The sequence below is a fragment of the Taudactylus pleione genome, unplaced genomic scaffold (genome assembly GCF_031769625.1).
Source record: "Taudactylus pleione unplaced genomic scaffold, aTauple2 ptg000032l, whole genome shotgun sequence".
In the NCBI taxonomy this organism is placed as follows: Eukaryota; Metazoa; Chordata; class Amphibia; order Anura; family Myobatrachidae; genus Taudactylus; species Taudactylus pleione.
In genome coordinates this window covers 33,932,837-33,941,370 of record NW_028284434.1, presented here as the reverse complement: position 1 = coordinate 33,941,370, position 8,534 = coordinate 33,932,837, and positions in this window count along the sequence as shown.

The following is an 8,534-nucleotide window of genomic DNA, read 5'->3' as shown; positions in this document are numbered from 1 at the left end:
CATGAAGGACCCAGGTGAGGCAGCCACATTAGGCACTACATATAATTACACTGGAAAGAATATTGAATTCCTGGAAGAGATACAGACATAATAGGTGAGATAAATGTTAGGTTGATTACCCCACTGTCATCAAACACCAGTAGCCCACATATCAAACATAGGGCAGTATTCAATTAGTTTTGCATCCGCAAGAAAGTTTCGCCTGCCTGACTTTTCACCGCCATCGCGTGTTTTGGACGCGAAAACTTTTTATGCGTGCTCCCGACTCCATATTCAATTGCCGAACAGGCAAAAACGGGACCTGACGAATGTGAACCAGGCGAAAAGTGCTGAATGAATTGGGGAAATCACTCTGTACCCCTGAAAGAGATGAGCTGACTTCAGAAATCATTATGGTAGTTTAGTATTAGCCCTAATTGAACTAGTTAGGGTACTTAAGTGGTGGTAATTGCTTGCTATTAGCGTCTTGGTAAAAGTGGTGAAGAATGGCATAAAGCAGTGTTTTTTGGAGTAAATAAGTAGTTCCATCAAATTTGGGGTGCTTGTAAATGGGTACTAGCATAATTTAATGTCTCTAAAGTGAAGTTTTAGAAAAAATGAAATTCCTGTCATACAAGCATCTGCAATCCCCAAAACACTTGGCCCCTTCTAAGAGCACCCCCAGAAGCTTATTTTGCTAGTTTTTGAAGTTGTCCCCCCACTTTTTTAATTTTCACCCCAAATTTCTAATGTGTTTTTTGGGGTTTTCCTGGATTTTTTTTATTCTTTTTTTTTGGATGAATTGTCCTTTGGGAGTGTGTACCAAGGATTCTGAGTGGTTTCCCAACATCTTCACCCCAACATGTAGATTTTGCACTTCTGATCACCTGCTATTGTGTGGAGAAAAAGTATTGCCTATTTCAGCCCAATGACTTTTCGCATAGGCGAAAACGGACTGGAATTGAATACGGAGATAAATTTTCAGGCAAAATTTTCTACAAAAACTATGTGAAAACGGCTTATCGCTCCAAATTGAATACGGCCCATAGTTGTATTTGACATGCAGTCATACATGCCTACTTTTGAAAAAGCATTTCAGGGAGATTGTGAAAGCAGCACCTATGAGCGCTGCGGTAAAGTGGGCGTGTACAGCTACATCTGAGGGGGTGTGTCATAAAATTGATTTACATCCACATATAAATGAGCCCCAAAGCAGCTAGTAACATCTACTTGTTGATGAAAACACACTGATACTTCTCAGAAAATATATGTAACCATAGGGATTATTGTGCCTTATAACCAATGCAGGGAAATTATACTAATGATCCCTTTTGAATGTATATAGCTCTAGGTTTTTCTTTTATATAACAGTGTCATATGGGGGTAAGGTGATATGAGGGAGATTGGTAGACTCTTCAGGGAGACAGGGAGATTGCTGCTATTTCAGGGAGTCTCCCTGACAATGAGGGAGAGTTGGCAAGTATGCATGCAGTGATTAATGAGTACTTACACTTATGGGAGAGGAAGTGGGTATTATTGTGGAATAATCCATTGACCCCAATTTGTTCACTTGTGATGAACACAAGTTACTGGAGTATGAAGTGTCCAACAAATTGTTCAACCGCTCAAAACTGCAAGTGAAAATGTCAGTGGTTAAAGGATCATTAGAACCATTCTGTTTCATTACCAAAATGTTTAAAGGCGTTTACTACTGTCACAAAGCTTCAATAATATTTTCATGTCAGTAGTACAGGAAAGGGTCCTTATGGCCTGATTCTGGAATGGAAGCAAGGCAAAAAGAGTAAGTAATACCCCTTTCGTACCCTTTTTCCACTAGCCTCAAAATCCCAGGTTATTGCACATAAGCATGCATCAACCCAGGATTTTGGTAAAGTGGAAACGGCTCCACCCGTATCCAATCACCCGGGAAATCAACCCTGCTAGCGAGCAGGGTTATTCCCGGGAAGTACCCGGGTAAAACTCAGTGTAAACAGGTAACCCGGGTCATCTGACTCGGGACCCGTTTACAGCACGGGCACAGACGCATTCCGGCGCAAGGAGATTATGTAATCTCCAAGTGCTGGCACTGCAACCGTGTGCAGTGTGATCGGCGCCAATCTGGGAATAATCGGATATGCGGTGGAAAAAGGGATCTGTCCCGGGTCTGACCTGGTTTCCAAATCTCGGTCAGACCCGTCACTTAAGTGGAAAAGCGGTATCAGACTAGCAGCAAAATCCTGGATTATTGCAGGGTTAACCTAGGTTGTAAAAGGGGCAACGGTTGGATTTCTGGGTCGAGTGACCGGCACTCCAACCCGGGTAGCTAGCAGGGTGTAACACGGGAACGACCTGTGTAACCCTCCAGTGTAAATGCAGGGTCCAATTTACAGCATGGGGACTTCCTGGTCTCTCGGCGCTTGGAAATATCATCAACACGGGTCAGACCCCTTTCAGACCGTGGCTCCGACCCGGGTTATTTCAGTTTCAGCACCGCATACACTGCACACGGGTGCAGTGGTTCTCTCCTGCCGACGCTTGGAAATTACATCATCTCCAAGAATCCAGGGATCCGCATCTCCCTATGCTGTGAACGGGACCCGGGATGGATGACCCGGGTCACCTGTTCACACTGCAGGGTTACATGAGTTGTTCCTATGTTCACCTCTGCTGGCTGCCCGGGATGGATTGCCGGGTCACTCGACTCGGGAATCCAACCCTGGCCCCTCTTACACTGAGTCGTGACCCTGCAATAACCCAGGTTATTTGGCCAGAGAAATGCCCCTTTCAGACTAGCATAGTGGTTCCCAAACTTTTTCGATTCACAGTGCCCTAGATAGGGGCGGAACTAGCAGCGGTGCAGCCGGTGCCTTACACCGGGGCCCGCTGTGGTGCAGGGGCCCATGGCCGCCTGCATCCGACAGCGCCGCTGCCCGCCGACCCGGTCCCCATTATGTAAATGGTTGGAACCGGAGCTGGCTCGCATGACAGTGTGACACCCACCACGGCCCGGCCCCTTGTAATGACACGGTGCGCGTGACATCATGACGTCACACTGGCCGTGTCATAACAAGGGGCCGGGCTGCTGGAGGGAGAGGATCAAGAGGAGCTGTGGATCGATAGGAGCAGCGAGGAAGAGAAGCGGCCAAGGGCTGGGGGGAGCAAGGCTGAGACACACACTGAGGGGAGAGGAGCAAGGTTGAGACACGCTGAGGGGGGGAAGGCTGAGACACGTTGGGGGGGAAAGGCTGAGACACACACTGGGGCTGGGGGGGGAAAGAGGATGACACGCTGGGGCTGGGGGGGAGAATGAGGCTGACACACGGGCTGGACAGACAGGATTTAATGTCTGTGAGGGGCGGTGAAAAAACAAGGCTGGGCAGCAGGACAGACACTGGATTTAATTACTGGGGGGGTGAGGGGTGCCAGGAATGGATGGGGGGGGGCCCAAAGCATATTCTTGAACCTGGGCCCACCACTCTCTAGTTCCGCCACTGGCCCTAGAATATCAGCATTTTTTCCATGACAACCTTGGACAAAAGTTTCTTATTGTGCTTTTATATCACCCTTACGTTCAGTTATGTGGTGGTTGACAGGGCCGTGCTTCTTTCTGTCCATGTATTTTTTGATTGACAGCCATTAGCACTGGTTTTGCCTATCACATGACTAAAAATAATTTTATTTGGTACTGGACCACCAACCCAAGGCACTCATGCAAGTGCCCTGAGGCACCCCAGGATGTCACGGCACCCAGTTTGGAAACTATTGGACTAGCAGCAAAATCCTGGGTTATTGCAGTGTTAACCCGGGTTGCTGCTAGGTGTAAATGGGGCACGGGTTGGATTCCCTGGTCGAGTGACCCGGCAATCCAACCCAGGTTTTAACAAGGGAACGGCCTGTGTAACCCTGCAGTGTAAACAAGTAACCCGGGTCTTCCGACTTGTGTCCCATTTGCAACACCTCAGAAACAGATCCTTCGTGCTATTTATTTATAACTTATTAACATTTATTTATATAGCGCACACATATTCTATAGAATATTTGGCCATTCACACATGATCATTGTTTGTCAACAGCCAATTAACCTTCCAGTTTAGTTTTTCAGTGTGGGAGGAAACCGGAGTACCCGGAGGAAACCCATGCAAGCATGGAGAGAATATACAAACTCCAAACAGTTAGGGCTGTGGTGGGAATCTAACCCAAAACCTCAGTGATGTGATGCAGTAACGCTAACTTTATAACACCATCCTGCATGTGCCACCCACATCTATACCTTTATGTTGAACTGGTACCTTTACACTGTGTGATATTCTACTCCTGCTTTTCCCACCTGTTTTCCATTCTCAATTATTTCAAAAAGCAATTCAATAATTTTTACTAATGCTGGGCATAAACTGCCAGATAAAATGCCTGGCAGACCGACAGACATTTTATCTGGCAGCCTGACACCCTGCAGATTTTAAGTGTTCTTAGTGCTTGGAGTGTGCATCTGCTTTTCCCTCCTTCTATTTCTGCTGTAGAACTACAGATCTCAGCAAGGTAGCACCACATATTGTGTTTAAATTAGGATGTGCAGCCCAACCCCCCTTTTCTACCCTGCAGATATTGCAGGCATACACTGTGAGATGTCTCACAGTTTATTGGCCCAGATATCTGCCGTCCGCCCCCAGGGAGGAGACATTTCCCATTCTTTCCCTGAGAAGGAACAGGGGAAATGTCTGTCTGTTGGCCACGACTGGGCATACATTGCCCGATATTTAATTTACAAATATCGCATCGGTTGGGCATGCTGGACATTCCGGCATGACCGATCGATATTTAACTCTCAGCCGCCTACACACACACACACACTACAATTATCGGGGTGATCCGCCCAATATCCGTGGATCGCCCCGATAATTGTAGTGTGTGTGTGTGTGTGTGTGTGTGTGTGTGTATGTGTGTGTGTATGCCCAGTTAAGAGTTAACTCAGCCAATGTAAAAGAAGTGGGGGGTAAAAACAGACTATTCTAATACATTTATATACATTATTACTTGTTTATATAGCAGACAATATTTTAGTTATTCTGTACTGGTGTGCAAAATATTACAAAAGATAAATATTAAAAATATGTCTCAGAATAGAGTCTATGGACGTTATTGAATTGTTTCGGCCTGACGGAGCTATTCAATTGTTGCTTGTGTCGGATGCGATCAGCTGTCGGCGCACCATTTCAGCTCGCACCCCCCAGGTGGTGCGAGCTGAAATGGGCGAATAATCGGTGCGATAATCGGCATCAATTGAATAGCACTCCACGATCTCCTGTCAATTTAGATGGGAGATTGGCGCGCTGAAACAATTGAATACCGCCCTATGGAGTTTGTCAAGTGGGATAAACGGGATGTAGTCCGGAAGCCGACGGCCTAAATCCCGACCGCCGGCTTCCAGACACTGTAATCCCGGCGTGGTACTAATGACAGGCGTCGAAAACTCGACGCGTCATAAACCAGACGCCGGAAGACCGACGCCTGGCATACCGAACGAAGGTAAGCTGGGTGCCGGGCGCGGGCAGCCGTGGGAGGGGGGGGGTTAGGTTTAGGGCTCCCGGGGGGACTTAGGGTTAGGCACCCTCCGGGAGGGTTAGGCACCCCCGGGGGTAGGTTAGGGTTAGGCACCCCCCCGGGAGACTTAGGTTTAGGCTGCGGGGAAGGGGGGGTTAGGTTTAGGCACTTACAGGGGGGGATTAGGATTAGGCACTTGGAGGAGGGGTTAGGGTTAGGCACCCCTAAGGGAGGGTTAGGATTAGGGTAGGGAATTAGGTTAGCGATACTTACCTTAGGACGATCGGGATTTGCACCCCAGTCGGGATTTGAACCGCCGGCCATGCGTCCGGCAGTAATACTTACCACACCCGGATAAACAAAACCTATAGAAAGCAGCCCTGTTTTACACACTTGTTGCAGAAAATATACAGTCAGGTCCATAAATATTGGGACATTGACAGAATTTTCAGATTTTGGCCTCTATTCACCACCACAATAGTTTTGAAATGAAACAAACAAGATGTGCTTCAACTGCAGACTTCCAGAGATAATTTGAGGGTAATTACATCCAAATCAGGTGAACGGTGTAGGAATTACAACAGTTTCAATATGTACCTCCCACTTTTTAAGGGGCCAAAAGTAATGGGACTATCAACTCAAAAGCTATTTCATGGACAGGTGTGGGCTATTCCCTCGTTATTTCATTATCAATTAAGCAGGTAAAAGGTCTGGAGTTGATTCTAGGTGTGACATTTGCATTTGGAATCAGTTGCTGTCAACTCTCAATATGAGATCCAAAGAGCTGTCACTATCAGTGAAGCAAGCCATCATTAGGCAGAAAAATCAAAACAAGCCCATCAGAGAGATAGCAAAAACATTAGGTGTGGGCAAATCAACTGTTTGGAACATTCTTAAAAAGAAAGAACGCACCGGAGAGCTCAGCAACACCAAAAGACCCAGAAGACCATGGAAAACAACTGTGGTTGATGACAAAAGAATTATTTCCCTGGTGAAGAAAAATCATTTCACAACAGTTGGCCAAATCAAGAACACTCTCCAGGAGGTAGATGTATATGTGTCAAAGTCAACAATCAAGAGAAGACTTCACAAGAGTGAATATAGAGGGTTCACCACCATTGGTGAGCCACAAAAACAGGAAGACCAGATTAGAGTTTGCCAAAAAACATCTAAAAAAGCCATTACAGTTCTGGAACAACATCCTATTGACAGATGAGACAAAGATCAACTTGTACCAGAGTGATGGGAAGAGAAGAGAAGGAAAGGAACTGCTCATGATCCAAAACATACCACCTCATCAGTGAAGCATGGTAGTGGTAGTGTCATGGTGTGGGCATGTATGGCTGCCAATGGAACTGGTTCCCTTGTATTTATTGATGATGTGACTGCTGACAAAAGCAGCAGAATGAATTCTGAAGTGTTTCGGGCAATATTATATGCTCATATTCAGTCAAATGCTTCAGAACTCATTGGACAGCGCTTCACACTGCAGCTGGACAATGACCCGAAGCATACTGCAAAAGTAACCATAGAGTTTTTTAAGGCTAAAAAGTGGAATGTTATGCAATGGCCAAGTCAATCCCCTGACCTGAATCCGATTGAGCATGCATTTCACTTGATGACAAAACTGAAGGGAAAATGCCCCAAGAACAAGCAGGAACTGAAGACATTTGCAGTAGAGGCCTGGCAGAGCATCACCAGGGAAGAAACCCAGTGTCTGGTGATGTATATGCGTTCCAGACTTCAGGCTGTAATTGTCTGCAAAGGATTTGCAACAAAGTATTAAAAAGTGAAAGTTAGATTTAGGATTGTTTAGTTTGTCCCATTACTTTTGGCCCCTTAAAAAGTGGGAGGCAAATATAGAAACGGTTGTAATTCCTACACCGTTCACCTGATTTGGATGTAATTACCCTCAAATTAAATCTGAAAGTCTGCAGTTAAAGCACATCTTGTTAGTTTCATTTCAAAGCCATTGTGGTGGTGAATAGAGGACAAAATATGAAAATTTTGTCAATGTCCCAATATTTATGGAACTGACTGTACATATTAATACTGATGTCGGAATACCTAACTTTATTTAAAAAAAAAAAGAAGAAGCATTTATCTGTTGTGCATAACAATAATCCAAGGCCACTCATAGTAGTGAAGACAAATGAGTGATTTTGAACCATAGTATGTGCAATAAATGTTCAATTAAATTTTCACTGGAAATGTAAATAAAAAATGTCCCACTAGTTAATTGCAAAATGTCTGCATATTATATTTGTACAGTAGCAGCTGATTGAGCTGTCAGTGTTCACTTTATTGCCTATTAATCAGATAAAGTTGAATACAAGTTCAGTAACCAGATGTGCAGACAGAACAATGCAAGCATAGTGTTTCCTAAATATTTTATCTCTTCTTAAAAACAAACAATAGCTACATTGTCACTAAACAAACCACAACAATCATTACCAATCACAACTGTTTCCTTTATACCTCTATTTTCTTTAGCCAATATTATTAAATATAGGGGACTATAGTCAATTTGTACTGATCATCTACCCTCATTCCAGTGTGGCCATCTCTATTCCCCATATATTACAGCTCATATTACATGGCTCCTATCAGGTAACACTTAGGGACCATCTGCACTCTTCCCTTCTGCTCTCTCCCACAAAGATGCACCTTTCTTACGGCTCCCGTGATTGATCCGTATATCTAATCTCCGCCCATTCCATGGTGTTAGCGCCAATCAGAGGCGGGCTCTCTCCGCGCCGGAGCCGGGCTCCCGTTGACGGACGAGGAAAATCCCTTAGCCATTTTAGGCCTCGCACCGTACTATCGGATCAATACACGAGCCCCGCCCCTATTCTTCGATATATATCGATGACTGGCCGACTGCCCTCTCAATATATTGTGCAAACAGGCGGTTATTTGCGGCGGACTCCTAGCTACAGCTTGGTACACATTCCCCGGGGCCTAGTACCTCATCCCGACTGTCGCTTTGCAGACGGTCCCTAATATTTAGAACGCGG